Here is a 15,524-nt window from a genome sequence, read left to right as displayed (position 1 = left end):
GGGTTAATCTGCGCCCGCGAGGGATCGAACCCGACTTCTCGGGCATGTGTGCGTGCATGAGAGACTAGTGGGCTAGGAGCCTGACTTGGGAACAGGTATGCGATTGGCTTCTTTTGACCCAACCGAAGAAAGCTGAGCTTTTGCTCATGGCTGTACGAGGAACTCGTCGGCGATGCAGCGAGCAAGTACGGCGAGGTCAGCAGAAGCTGAGGTTTGGCGGGCGTGCGGGTTTGCTATGAGAGCGCGGGAGCGAGTGGCCGTTGTACGTGGTGTCGCGTGTGCACGTGTGCTCGGAAATGAGCAGAACAAAGGTGTCCGGTGCAGCGAGCGGCAGCGGAGCTCGTCGGAGCTACGAGAGGCTTGAGAGGTGCGCACGAGACGCAGGCGTGCGGCGCGAGCTAGCTGCGGGATAGCGACAAAGGGGATCCAGAGCGGGGACACACGAGAATGCTACGGCAGACATACGCGCAACATAAAATTCAGGCTTCGCCGGAGCACGGAGAGCGCGTCAAAGACATGGATCGGTGTAGTCCTACGGGTGCCTACACGCCATGGAATGGATGAGAGAGGGAGGTGCGTTACCCAGCTCACCCTAGGACACGATGGTGTCGATGGAGACGCGCTGGAGGCAACGAGAGGGAGCTCTGAATTTGGTGGGGCTGCTATCCGCGAAGCAGAGGAAGAAGATGTCGTCGTGGTAGTCAATCCAGGGGTCGTGTGGTCGCGGGCGTGGAGGCAGGGGATGGAGAGGGACTTGGTGATCCTATCCACGGTGGCTGAGTGGGTCGGAGGCGCGGCGACGAGCTACTCCAAGCTCGAGCTCAAGCTCGGCCGGAGCATGGTGGGCAGGGTGACGGCGTGGTGTGGGCTAGCCTTACCTGGTGGCCAAGAGGGAAGGAGAGGGTCTGGATGGACAGAGGAGAGACCGGGGTAGGGTTTGGACATGCTTTATAGGGACTAGGGGCGTCGGACGGCCGTCAAATCGACCGGGGCATCGACGTGGACATGCTAGATGTGCACCATACAGGAGGTTGACGACGCCTCTGTACGCGTGGGATGGATGGACTACTGGTGCTCAGCTGGGCCGCTGGTTGATGGGCTGCTCTCTCTCTCTCTCTCTCCCTCTGGCTCTTTTCTATTTCTTCAAACAGAAATAAAAGGGAGAAAAGCACAGAAGGATTTGAGGGGTTTGTGAGAGATATGAAAATATCCTGAGGACCCTGGATTTAAGAAGAATTTGAATAAATTGAGTTGGACATTTTTAGAGGTAGAAAAATAAAATGTTTGAATAAAATTCAAACTTGAGGCATTTTTGAACCTAACCAAATCAACTCCAATTGAGATGAAATTTGACAGAGAGGCTAGGTACATGGTGCCAGGTTTATTGGGGGAAATTGAGCATTAATGGAGTAATGCTATATCGGACTTGCAAAAATGGAAGAAAGGATAGGAGGAGAAGTGATGGTGCATGGATCACCCATGGAGCATGCAACAAAATAACATGCATGAAAACAATCACACAATGCACATGATCAGGTTCGAATGCAAAATGACAAGAGACCAAATGTAATACATGATGAGGCTAAGGTGCAACAATTAATGGCAAAAAGAAACAAGACAAGAAATGATAATACAATGTGAAAGGATCGATATAGTTGACTAGAGGGCGGGTGAATAGGCAACTAATAATTTTTTTAGCTTTTCTTTACCAATTTAAACTTTGCATCAAAGTAGTTTGTCTAGATATGCAACGAGATGAGCAACCTATATGATGCAACAATAAAAAGTACACAAGCAAGCTAAGGATACAATACAAAAGCTTGCACAAGTAAAGGCATGAGATAACCAAGAGTGGAGCTGGTGAAGACGAGGATGTGTTACCGAAGTTCCTTCCTTTTGAGGGGAAATATGTCTCCGTGGAGCGGTGTGGAGGCACAATGCTCCCCAAGAAGCCACTAGGGCCACCGTATTCTCCTCACGCCCTCATATGATGCGAGATGCCGTGATTCCACTATTGTTGCCCTTGGAGGCGGCGACCGGACCTTTGAAAACAAGGTTGGGGCTCTCTCCACAACCGAATTGGAGGCTCCCAACGAAACCACGGAGCTTCACCACAATGGAATATGGCTCTGAGGTGACCTCAACCATCTAGGGTGCTCAAACTCCCAAGAGTAACAAGATCTACAAGGGATGAGTGGGGTGAATCAAATTTCTCTTGGTGGAAGTGTAGTTCTGGGCCTTCTCAACCAATCCCTAGAAAATCAACAAGTTTGGTTGGGTAGGGAGAGAGATCGGACGAAAATGAGCTTTGGAGCAACAATGGAGCTTGGGGAAAAGAGGTGAATCAACTTGGAGAAGAAGGCCTCCTTTTATAAGTGGGGAAGTCAATCCAACCATTACCCTTGCTCAGCCCCGCACAGGGCGGTACTACCGTTGTGGCCAGCGGTACTACTGTTCCACCTCGCGGTACTGCCGTGCTGCAAGAAGTAGAGTAGGATATGGAGCCAGGGCGGTACTACCGTGGTGGTAGGGGCGGTACTACCGCCTATGAGCGGTACTTCCGCCTCTACTGCCGCAACTAGCGCCACATAACCCGACACGAGAGGAGAGCCCTCGAATCGAGGCAGTAGGAGCACGGAGCCACAACGATACTGCCGCTTGTACCTCTTGAGCGGTACTACCGCTGGGGTTCGCGGTACTACCGCTGGGACCAGACCAAAGGGAGAAGGCAGCAAAGGAGCCTTCAACGAAACAGAAAAGTTGAGAGGGTGCAAAAGGGATGTGTACGTGTTGATAACACCCTAGCCTCACCAATGCGGACGCCCTGTTAATAGTACGGCTTTCCTACGACTCAAATCCACCTAAAAGAAACGTAGACAAACGTCGTCTTCAATAGTCTTCGAGGGGGACAAAACTGTCTTGTCCCTAGTGATGAAACGTCCTCAAGGCACACAATTAGTCCGCAAAAGCGTTGTCATCAATCACCAAAACACCTTAGGGATAAATATGCCCTTACAATCTCCCCCTTTTTGGTGGATTGATGACAATATAGGATTTGCACAAAGGGAAAAATATAGGGCATAAGCAAACCCCCATCTCTAAAATATAGACGGGCTCCCCCTAGATGTGTGCTATCTAGAAAAGTGCTTTGGACTGCACGGCACACATACTAGGATCAGCACTCCCCCTATATTTTATGGACAATGCATATCTTGCAACAAAAAGGCTAACACTAAGCAAGATAGTAAATATGAGCATAACATAAATAGAACAAGATAACATAAGCTCAATAAGATATGATAGAGTGCATATGTCTTACACCATATGATAGATAAGTCTCACGAGCACAACCAAACCAATGCAAGCAAGGTTCAACACGAGAAAAGAGTTTGCGAGAAAGACAGGCAAGGCAAACACGCAACACAAACACACACAAAACACACGCTCGCAACTCGACAACGACAAATCCCTAAGCTCTCTCCCCCTTTGGCATCGAGACACCAAAAAGGCAAAGAGCGCTGCTAAGGCTCCATGTGATAGCAAACTGAGGGGCTCTATCATCACATCCCAGTGGGATCGTCTGCACTACCATCCTCAGTCGGAAACTGCTCGGTGTCTAAATCAATCCACGGACGGTGCTACTGAATCCACTCCTCCTCATCAGTGATCTTGCCCTTAGAGCCACTAGCAACGGTCGCACCCAACTGACGCATGAGCTCCTTGTGATGACTCCTGGCCTGCTTCTCAGCCACATGAGTCATGTACTGACCGTGAGACTCCATGCAGAAGAGTTTCTTCATCTTGCGCTTGAGCTTCTTTGCCCAAGAGGGCTCTGCTCCAGATGGCTCATATTCGTTGTCATCATCATCATCAGCATTAGCCTCGGTCTCCATGTCAGCAGCTCCAGGTGGAATGCCAGAACTCGGAGCTGTGGTGCCCCAGTTCTCCTTCTTCCTCAGACGCTTGATCTCATGAGAAACTAGATCCCCGGTCTCCAGCACCACCTTAGGATACACACGCTCCCAGGCCTTCTCAATGAGCAACATGATGAACGGTCCATAGATAGGGCACTTGCGCTCAAAGATGGCGGAAACCAACTCAGACCACATGACATGAGAGATATCCAAAGAGTCTCTAGTGTTTTCTTCCTTCTCATGTTGACAGAAAAGAAGCATGTCCACAAGGAAAGAGTGTACCATATCCAAGTTGCCAATGCGAGGGAAGAGGGTCTCCCTGAAGATGCGATGGAGAATATCTAGAAATGTTGTTAGCTCATAGGTCTCCTTCTGAGTCACTGGGTTAATCTTCAAGGTACGAAATGGCCAAAGTGATTGCTTGTGAGTGGAAGTTGCATTGCGGTGAGGACGAAAGCCAACTGGGTTCCCAAGACCTTGATCCTCAACTTCAAGAAGCTCCATGAAGGCCTTCCACTTGACAATAAGCAGCCTGCCATTTGTCATCCAAGTCAGAGTCCTGTCCTCATTTGTTCCAAGATGGACGGTGGCATAAAACTAAGCCACCAAATCTGCATCAAAATCCTTGTTGAACTGCATGATCCTAAGGATCTTCAACTAAGAGCACATCTCAAGAGCCTCCCCAAAGTAGTCAGTATCCTTCTCCATAAAGGCAACATCGATGGAGCGAACATCAACAAAAAGATTCTTCTTGGCTTTGATCACATCAAAGTAGATGGCATACTGAAAACGGTTCCAGAACGGGCGGTTGACCAAGGCAGGTTCTTGAGCGACCTCATAGGGGTTGCACCGACGCTTCTCCTAGAAATCCTTAGCAGACATCTTTGTCACAGACTTGGCCCTTGGCTTGGGCTTGGACGCACTCATCTTCTTCATTTGAGGCGGAACACTTGATGAGGCCGTCGTTGTCTCAGAGGTGTAGTAGCGCTTGGAAGTTGCACGCCCGGGGTTGACACGACGTGCATGCTGCTTAGAAGGACCATCACCTGGAACCAAACACACGAACACACGGAACAACCAGAAAGAACGAGCATAAGCCACAAAACACAACAAAAAGATCAAAAAATGGCAGGAACATGGTGGAATTAGGCAAACAGCGGTAGTACCGCGATCCATAAGCGGCAGTACCGCTCAAGCGGCAGTACCGCTCAGGGAGCGGTAGTACCGCTCAAGACGGGGAAACGGCGGTTCCCTACTGTCGTGGTCAAATCCGCCACTACCAGACTGCCAAATTCAAAAATACTCCTACCAATTATCAATCCAACTAGTCTAGTTGCCTTCTCCAACCTACTCAAGCCTAGATTTAGCCAAAAATTGAGAGATGCAACCACCATTGCCCCTAAGACACTAGATCTGAAATCTAGACAAAAGGAGAGGAGGAACAGGGGCAATACCGGCATCCATGGCAAGAGGACGGGGTGGGGGTCGACTCCACCGAAGGAAAAGGAGAGGGACGGCCCGGAGACGGTGGCCCGCCGGAGCCCTCCCGCGGCGAGGTGACACTGGAGAGACGAAGAGGAACGAGGGGTCGATGCGAATGAATGGGTATGGGGAGACGAAACCTCCCCCTGCCCTGACATAACCCCCTAGTCCCGCCCCTTAACGGTAGTACCGCTCGGGTGGGCGGTAGTACCGCTCGTCACCATAAGCGGTAGTACCGCGCACCACCAGCGGCAGTACTGCCCAGCAAGACCCCAAGACTAGACACTAAACGGCAAGCTCAAAAAGAAGGGAAAAACAAAAGGCAAGAAAAGGGAAGCAAAACACAACAACGAGAACACTAGAGAGAGGACAAGAAACACACACCTCTTCAAGAGAGGGCGTTGGCCGAGGCCACCTATGTATGAGTCAAGAGGTATGGCGCCGCGAAGATTTTAACCTTGGGCCCATGACCACAACTCGTCTTTGAAGCACAAGTACCATCAAAAATGGCTAATGTGAAAGACTTGATCAATTTATGCATAATGGGGGAGGGAGAGTTCATTGAGAGAACAACACTCCCCCTATGTACATGCCTACACCTAAACAAGACAACAAGTTGAGTATGGTGGGGTGTGCAAGGGTTCAAGTCACATTGCACGAATCAATGATATTTAGCTCATGCCTTAACTCGCGAAATCTTGCTTCATCCAAAGGCTTCGTGAAAATATCTGCAAGGTTATCATGAGTGTTGACATAGTTGAGCTCGATCTCCCCTCGCCTAATGTGATCCCGGATGAAGTGATACCGTATCTCAATATGCTTCATCTTGAAATGTTGAACCGGGTTGAGAGAAATCTTGATGGCACTTTCATTGTCACACCAAAGAGGCACTTTGTCACAAATGACACCGTAATCCTTTAAAGTTTGCCTCATCCAAAGAAGTTGTGCACAACAACTACCGGCGGCCACGTACTCCGCCTCGGTGGATGAGAGAGAGACACAACTTTGCTTCTTGGAAGACCAACTCACCAAAGAGCAACCAAGAAATTGGCACCCTCCAGAAGTGGACTTCCTATCCACTTTGTCTCCCGCCCAATCGGAGTCTGAATAACCTGCAAGCTTGAAGTTTGCTCCTCTTGGGTACCATAAGCCAAAGTTTGGGGTATGAGCCAAATATCGAAAGATTCGCTTGACCGACACAAATTGGCTTTCCTTAGGTGCGGCTTGAAATCATGCACAAATTTCCACACTCAACATGATATCCGGTCTAGATGCACAAAGGTAAAGCAAGGAGCCAAACATGAAGCGATATACCTTTTGATCCACCGCTTTACCATTGGGATCTAAGTCAAGTTGGCATTTGACGGGCATTGGAGTGGAAGCCGGCTTGACATCATTGAGCTTGAATCTCTTAAGCATGTCTTGAATTGGATTGGTTGATGAAGGTTCCTTCTCTCCATTGCTTGACTTCGAACCCGAGAAAGAACTTCAATTCTCCCATCATGGACATTTTAAACTTGGAGGTCATGAGTGCGGCAAATTCCACATTGAAAGCTTTGTTAGGGGAACCAAAGATAATATCATCAACATATAGTTGGCACACAAACAACTCCCCTTTGACCTTCTTGGTAAAAATAGTGGGGTCGATTTTCCCAATTTCAAAACTGCGATCTTGCAACAACTCGGTAAGGTGGTCATACCACGCACGTGGGGCTTTCTTAAGGCCATAGAGTGCCTTATCGAGTTGGTACACATGATCGGGAAAATAGGGATCCTTGAACCCGGGGGGTTGCTTGACATACAGAAACTCATTAATGGGACCATTAAGAAATGCACTCTTCACATCCATTTGTTGCAATTTAAAGTTATGATGAGAAGCATAAGCAATCAACATGCGAATGGATTCAAGGCGAGCAACCAGAGCAAAGGTTTCACCATAGTCAATACCCTCGACTTGGGAGTAGCCTTGTGCTACCAACCAGGCCTTGTTGCGAATGATAATTCCATGAGCGTCTTGCTTGTTCTTGAATATCCACTTGGTTCCAATGACATTGTGGTTCCCCGTTGGCCTTGGCACCAATCTCTACACCTTGTTGTACTCGAAGTTGTTGAGTTCTTCATGCATGGCATTGAGCCAATCCAGATCTTTGAGCACCTCATAGACCTTTTGGGGTTCAACACAAGAGACAAACGCGTGATGTTCACAATAGTTTGCCAATTGTCTACGAGTGCTTACCCCCTTTCAGATGCTTCCAAGCACATTTGTCATGAGATGGCCCTTGGTTGTGAGCTTGGAAGCGATCTTAGCGGCTCGACGCTCCAATTCCTCCTCAGGGGTGAGTTGAGGAGCTGTGACTTGATCATCTTGAGCGCCGTCTTGAGCTTGTTCTTGATCTTCAACTTGCTCGGAGGAGAGAACTTGACCATGGGCATCACTTGGTGATTCAACACCGTCTTGAGATTGATCTTGCCCTTGGTCTTGTTCACGATGTTGAGGGCCTTCACTTTGTTCTTCGGAAGCATGTGGGCCTTGGGTTGGTGATGGCTCCACTTGAGTGGAGCATTGTCCTTCTCCTTCGGCCACAAGGGGTTCCTCAATGGGTAATATAAAGCCAACTCCCATTCTTCTTATGGCTTGGGGAGGAATTTCATCACCTACATCACAAGTGCCACTTTGCTCCACTTGGGAGTCGTTATTCTCATCAAACTCATCGTTACACGTCTCCTCAATGAGTCCCGTGGACTTATTGAGGACACAGTAAGCATGAGAGTTGGTAGCATAACCAACAAATATGCCCTCATAAGCTCTAGCCTCAAATTTAGACAAACGAACACCTTTCTTGAGAATGAAACACTTACACCCGAATACCCGGAAGTACTTGAGGTTGGGCTTATTACCGGTGAGTATCTCATAAGGAGTCTTGTTCAAGCCCTTGCAGAGGTAGAGCCGATTGGATGCATGACAAGCGGTGTTGATGGCTTCGGCCCAAAAGTTGTATGGAGACTTGAACTCCGCCATCATGGTCCTTGCCGCATCCATCAACGTCCGGTTCTTCCTCTCCGCTACACCATTTTGTTGAGGGGTGTATGGTGTGGAATATTGATGCTTTATCCCCTCATCGCTAAGGAACTCATCCGAGGTGTAGTTCTTGAACTCGGTGTCGTTGTCACTTCTTATTGTCAAGATCTTTGCATTGTGTTGTCGTTGGGCTTCATTTGCAAAGTCCATGACGGTTTGTTGGGTCTCGCTCTTCCTCTTGAAGAAGTATACCCAAGTGTATCTTGAATAGTCATCCACAATCACCAAGCAATACTTTCTACCCCCAAGACTATCAAAGGATGGAGGCCTAAAGAGATCCAAGTGAAGGAGCTCCAAAGGCATCTTCGAGTAGATGATAGTCGTGGGAGGGTGAGCCTTTTCATGAAGCTTTCCTTCGATACAAGCACTGCAAGCACGATCATTAGCAAAACTAACATTTGTTAGTCCACGGACATGGTCCCCCTTGAGAAGACTTTGCAAAGGTCTCATATTGACATGGGATAAATGGTGATGCCAAAGCCATCCCACGTCAACTTTAGCCATTAGGCATGTCGCGGCCTTAGTGGGTCGCTCTGAAAAGTTAATCACATAGAGACCGTTATCGACATGTCCAACAAAGGCTACTTTAAGAGTCTTGCTCCACAAGAGGGCCACGGTATCAACATCAAAGAAAGTGGCAAATCCCATGAGTGCAAGTTGACAAACAGAAAGTAAATTGTATGCAAGGGACTCAACAAGCATGACCTTCTCGATCGTGAGATAATGAGAAATGACAACCTTGCCAAGCCCCAATACCTTGGAGGACGAGGCATCACCCACTCGACATTGGTGGGCATAGATGGAATCTTGTGAACATCCACCACCAAGTCCTTGCTTCCAGTCATATGATTAGTGGCTCCACTATCGAGCAACCATGATCCCCCACCGGAAGAAAACACCTACAAGAGATCAATGCTTGGTTTTAGGTACCCATTTAGTAATGGGTCCTTTGATGTTAGTAACAAGGGTCTTAGGAACCCAAATAGACCATTCAATGTACTCATAAGGAGAGCCAACAAATTTGGCATAAACATGTCCATCACTAGCATGGCACAACACATAAGGGTTAAAGTCGCCGGCTTGGTTGGGAAGGGAAGTGTTGCCCTTCTTGGCATCACCACCCTTCACGGTGTTCTTCTTCTTCTTCTCCTTAGTAGCACCCTCTCCCTCCTTCACAAAGGTTTGCTTGAGAGGGGGAGGTCGTTTGGCCTTGTCATTCTTCTTCTTATTCTTGGACTTGGGTGCGTACCCAATCCCGTCCTTGGCCACAACTCCCTTTTGATTGCTCAAAAGGTCGTTGAGGTTTTTCTCGCCTTGTATGCAAGAAACAAGGCCTTTCTCAAGTCGCTCATTCAACTTAGCATTCTCCTCAACAATATGCACATGCTCACAACATGGGTTAGTAGCATTTGCATTATCAATTAGCACCATATGAGGAAATGTGGCTTTCTCCTTGGTTAGCTTTACTTGAAGTTGATCATGAGACTCTTTGAGGCTAGCATGAGTACCCTTCAAGACCTTGTGAGCCTTGTCAAGTAGGTCAAACTCCTCTTTGAGTCTAGCAAGATCAACCCCAAGCTTGGCCTTCTCAGAGTTTAGCACACGAGAAACAACAATAGCATGATCAAGATCTTTCTTTAACTTAGCGTGATCATCATTGTGTGACTCCTCAAGAGTCAAACGAAGACCACGCTCTTTCTCAAGAGCATTGGAAAGATCCAAAATCTCATCGGCATAGTCACGACTATGCCCGTCCATCTTAGAGATGGTATCTTCGTGAGCCTCGATCATGTCATTGGCTTCACCAAGTTGTTCCAAGAGAGCAACAAAGTGCTTCTTGGATTTACCCTTGAGCTTGCCCATAAAGGACTCAAACTCATTCTCCTCCACATTAGACCCATCATGTTCATCAATGCAATCCGTCAAAGAAGGATTATTAATGATGGTAGTTTTGATGTTGGGGGTTACCTTGTTGGTGGCTTCAGCCATGAGGCACTTGGCGGTGATGCTCTCATTGGGTGAGTCGAACAGTGACACTCACGGAGTTGTCGCAATGGCAACGGGGGCCATGGCAACCAAATCACCATCCTCATCATCATCATCCTCATTGTACTCTTCTTGTACCACCAATGCCTTGGGAGGAGTTTTCTTGGTGAAATTGCTCTTGTTTGGGAAAGACTTGGCTTTGTCCTTTCGGATGAGCTTGCCACCATTGTCTTCCCTCTTCTCATACGGGCACTCTGCAACAAAATGGCTCAAATTGCCACAATTATAGCAAGTCCTCACACGTTGCTTGCCCTTCGTGCCACTTGAGTTGTTCTTGTTGAAGTTGGGCCTTGAGTTTTTCTTGCTCCAAAATTTCCTTGAAGCAAGAGCCATGTGTTCATGATAGGCATACTTTGTATCTTCGGGGTTGCTCTCCTCTTATTCTTCGTCGTCCTCTTCTTCCACACTAACCTTGGCCTTTAATGCAAGGTTGGGCTTCTTTGCTCTTTGAGAACGTAGCACTGCATTGTCGGCGGTCTTGTCCAAGATGCTCATGGCCACAAACTCATCCAACACTTCACTTGAGGACAAGGTGTGGAAGTCCGGCCTTTGACGAATGACGGAGGACATGGCCTTGTGGTAAGGCATCATTTCCTTGAGGAATTTGCGCTTGATCCAATTGTCATCCGTGTCCTTGCTCCCATGATCTCGGATGAGACCGCGAGTTTGGTTACCCTCCGATAAAGCTCACAAGGTTCTTCATCTTCTTTCATTGCAAACTCATCGGCTTCATCTAGTACCACTTCATAGTTGGAGCGTTGTATGCTTGCGCTTCCCTTGTAGAGGGAAACAACTTGATGCCATGCATCTTTGGCCATGGCGAAGGGCCGGAGATGAGGAAGATCTTCGAGTGGAATTGCATCTTGGATGATGAAGAGAGCATTCTTGTTGAATTGATTATCCACGGCCTCTCTAGGAGTGAAGTTGCTTCGGTCATGCAGATAGAAACCTTCTTCGATGATTCTCCAAAGATTAGTATTCACATGATTTAAATGAGGCTTAAAGCGATAGACCCAAGAATCAAAGTCCTCATTTTTCACAATCTTGGGGGGAATGACCGGCATGATTCAAATGACTGGAAGGAATCGGTCCACCATAAACAAGTGGAGGTTCCACACGGGCAAAGATGCTGGTGCCATTTTTACCACTAGAAGAAGGAACTTGATCACTAGTAGCTTCCCCCTTGTCGGAGTTTGCATCCGTCACCTTGTTGGTGGGATCACCCACTCTCAACGGTGGTGTGGATAGTTTAAGCCCTTCTATGAATTTGTTAAACATGCTTTCAACCTCGGTCGTCATGGAGGTCTTCAATGTGTCCAAGGCCACATTGAATTCCCCACGAGAGACCGCGGTTCCCCCATCGGCCATAGACTAGATTGTATTTACACCGGAGTGCTCCTCTGCACCGTCTATGGTGTCAACCATACTCTTTGGACGACAAAGTCCTTAGGAAAGAGACAAGGCTCTGATACCAATTGAAAGGATCGATATAGTTGACTAGAGGGGGGTGAATAGGCAACTAACAATTTTTAGATTTTCTTTACCAATTTAAACTTTGCATCAAAGTAGGTTGTCTAGATATGCAACGAGGTGAGCAACCTATATGATGCAACAACAAAAAGTACAAAAGCAAGCTAAGGATATAACACAAAAGCTTGCACAAGTAAAGGTACGAGATAACCAAGAGTGGAGCCAGTGAAGACGAGGATGTGTTACCGAAGTTCCTTCCTTTTGAGGGGAAGTACGTCTCCGTTAGAGCGGTGTGGAGGCACAATGCTCCCCAAGAAGCCATTAGGGCCACCGTATTCTCCTCACGCCCTCACACGATGCGAGATGCCATGATTCCACTATTGGTGCCCTTGGAGGTGGCGACTAGACCTTTACAAACAAGGTTGGGGCTCTCTCCACAACCGAATTGGAGGCTCCCAATGAAACCACGGAGCTTCACCACAATGGAATATGGCTCCAAGGTGACCTCAACCGTCTAGGGTGCTCAAACACCCAAGAGTAACAAGATCCGCAAGGGATGAGTGGGGTGAATCAAATTTCTCTTGGTGGAAGTGTAGATCTAGGCCTTCTCAACCAATCCCTAGAAAATCAATAAGTTTGATTGGGTAGGGAGAGAGATCGGGCGAAAATGAGCTTTGGAGCAACAATGGAGCTTGGGGAAAAGAGGTGAGTCAACTTGGAGAAGAAGACCTTCTTTTATAAGTGGGGAAGTCAATCCAACCGTTACCCTTTCTCAGCCCCGCACAGGGCGGTACTACCGCAGGGGTGGGCGGTAGTACCGCTGTGGCCAGCGGTACTACCATTCCACCTCGCGGTACTGCCATGCTGCAAGATGCAGAGCAGGATATGGACCCAGGGTGGTACTACCGTGGTGGTAGGGGCGGTACTACCGCCTATGAGCGGTACTTATGCCTCTACTGCCGCAGCTAGTGTCGCACAACCCGACACAAGAGGAGAGCCCTCGAATCGAGGCGATAGGAGCACGGTGCCGCAGTGGTACTGTCTCTTGTACCTCTTGAGCGGTACTACCGATGGGGTTCGTGGTACTACCGCTGGGACCAGACCAAAGGGAGAAGGCAGCAAAGGAGCCTTCAATGAAACGGAAAAGCCGAGAGGGTGCAAAAGGGATGTGTATGTGTTGATTCTACCCTAGCCTCACCGATGCGGACCCCCTCTTAATAGTACGGCTTTCCTACGACTCAAATCCACCGAAAAGAAACGTAGACAAACGCCGTCTTCAATAGTCTTCGAGGGGGACAAAACCGTCTTATGCCTAGTGATGAAACGTATGAAATACTCAAGGCACACGATTAGTCCGCAAAAGCATTGTCATCAATCACCAAAACACCTTAGGGATAAATATGCCCTTACACAATGCAATATGAAACAAGGCAAAACCCCAAAATAAAACCAACAAGGAGGAAACCACTTGGATTGATCATGACAAGGTTGGATACATTGCCAAATATGGAAGTTTTACATCCGGGTTGTTACAGCGACACCTTCCACCCAAATCACCGACCCCTCCACCAAAAAAGCGCCGGCCTAAGCCATGGTGCACACAGTATAGCCAGGACCTCAAGGAGCATTTGGCAGCGGAGAAGCAAATCGCGGCTGCACGCGCGGATGAGGTCGCGATGGCTGCCATTCGTGCCGACCCCTAGATCTTGAAGGAGCACCTTGCAAATTGCTAGCTACGTCGGTTAAGTATGCTCGGTTTACCTGTTGCGTGTGCTGCTCCTGTCTTTCCTTCACAAATTCTAGTGAATTGTGCTATCTAATTTCACCATGTAATCTGTTGCTCCAGTGTATATGTTCTATATGTCGTGCAGTGTGGTGCTCACTTATTAACTGTTTTGTTAATTAGTTGTTGTCTTTAGTTAACTATTTGGTTCAATTCTGTAAATGTGATGTTCAATTCTTCAGGATGCAGTGTCTTCAATGTGAGAAATAAATCGAATTTATCTTTACAAAATTATGGGTGCATTCTGTTATTGTATACCTTGTGAGGAATAAATTGAATTTGGTTGTAGTAAATACATGAGAAACAAATACAATTGCTACAATTGGTTGTAGTTAACTATTTGGTTAACTCTCTGATCTTCTATTAGGAGTATGTTATATTGTGCAATGTGGTGCTCAGTTAATATTTGGTTCATTTGTTGTGGTGTTTACTTAACTGCTTGGTTCAATTCTGCAATGCGATGTCCAATTGTCATGGGTAGAATTTTGTATTGTTGTGCATGTGAGGAATAAATCGAATTTGGTTGCACTTAATACATGAGAAACATATACAAGTGCTATATTTTCTAGTTCTTAGTCATGCTTGGTTTGGGTAAATGGGTTTTCCGTGTGGCTTCAATTAATCTGATGAAACTGCAATGTGCTTATTTTTCATCAACATACTTTACTGATAGCATGTGAACCCTTACTTAACCTGATGACTAACTACCTTATATGTGTTGCAGGGAAACAATGGGAAGCACTGAGGTTTACAATCGAGGTTAGCATGTGCATGGTCCGTTGTCTAATAGCACATTATTGTGCAATTGCAGGAACCATTCTAATATTTTGGTTTTTAACAATTTGGTATTGCACATGTAGATCCTGCTGTCAGAGGTGTTGACCCACTGTTCGACCCTTTTTGCATATGGGGAAATGAGTTGTCCATGAATATCAATCAAATCAAGAAACTCAGAAAGATTGTTAGGATAAAGAAATTAGCGACAAAAAACAACAAGATCTTTGTCTGCACAATGAATAAGACATCAGTTCACTACAAGATGGTACTAACTATTATACCTTGCCTTTTTTATTCCTTTGCCCCATTTCCAATATAGAGAAGATATTTATGCACTTCCTTGTTTTCAGGCCTTTCCAAAGCAGTTCATTGATGATTACCTCTCAAACCACCTCTATGGTCAGGAGACGAGGAAGGTTTTCATACAACACCCACAGTTCAATATTGAAGTGTTCCTGAAGAGGACGAATGACGGACGGTCAATCATCCACATGCACTGGCCTAAAGTTGCAAAGACCTTCAACATGAATGAACGCTCAATATTCACCTTCCGCTTCAGCAGTTTTCCGGATGAGATGCATCTGTCTATATGCCGTCTATGATACTAATTTCAAAAGGTTCTACATGTTGCATGTGGAACTTGTTGCTGGTGCAGTTGTGTAATGGAGTAGCTGAGTGCTGAAGCTATATCATGTTGTACTCTAATGTATTTCAATTATGAAATTCTGCTTCCTTAATATGAAAATGAAATATATTGTGTGCTTAATATGAAATGTCAATTAGATTAATAAATGGATTATGAATAATCGGATAATTAGCCTGCTAATGACGAATTAGCCTGCTAATTGTGTTTTGCTATTGCAAACAGTTGTTGAAAAAATACCGTGGGCAATGACCTCAGGCAACGCACACAGTTTCTAGGAATAAACCGTGTTGGATCAATGAACAATCACTCACGACTTTCTCTTGAAAA

The sequence above is a fragment of the Triticum dicoccoides genome, chromosome 2A, assembly GCF_002162155.2.
Source record: "Triticum dicoccoides isolate Atlit2015 ecotype Zavitan chromosome 2A, WEW_v2.0, whole genome shotgun sequence".
NCBI classification, from domain to species: domain Eukaryota; kingdom Viridiplantae; phylum Streptophyta; class Magnoliopsida; order Poales; family Poaceae; genus Triticum; species Triticum dicoccoides.
This window is presented reverse-complemented; position numbering follows the sequence as displayed.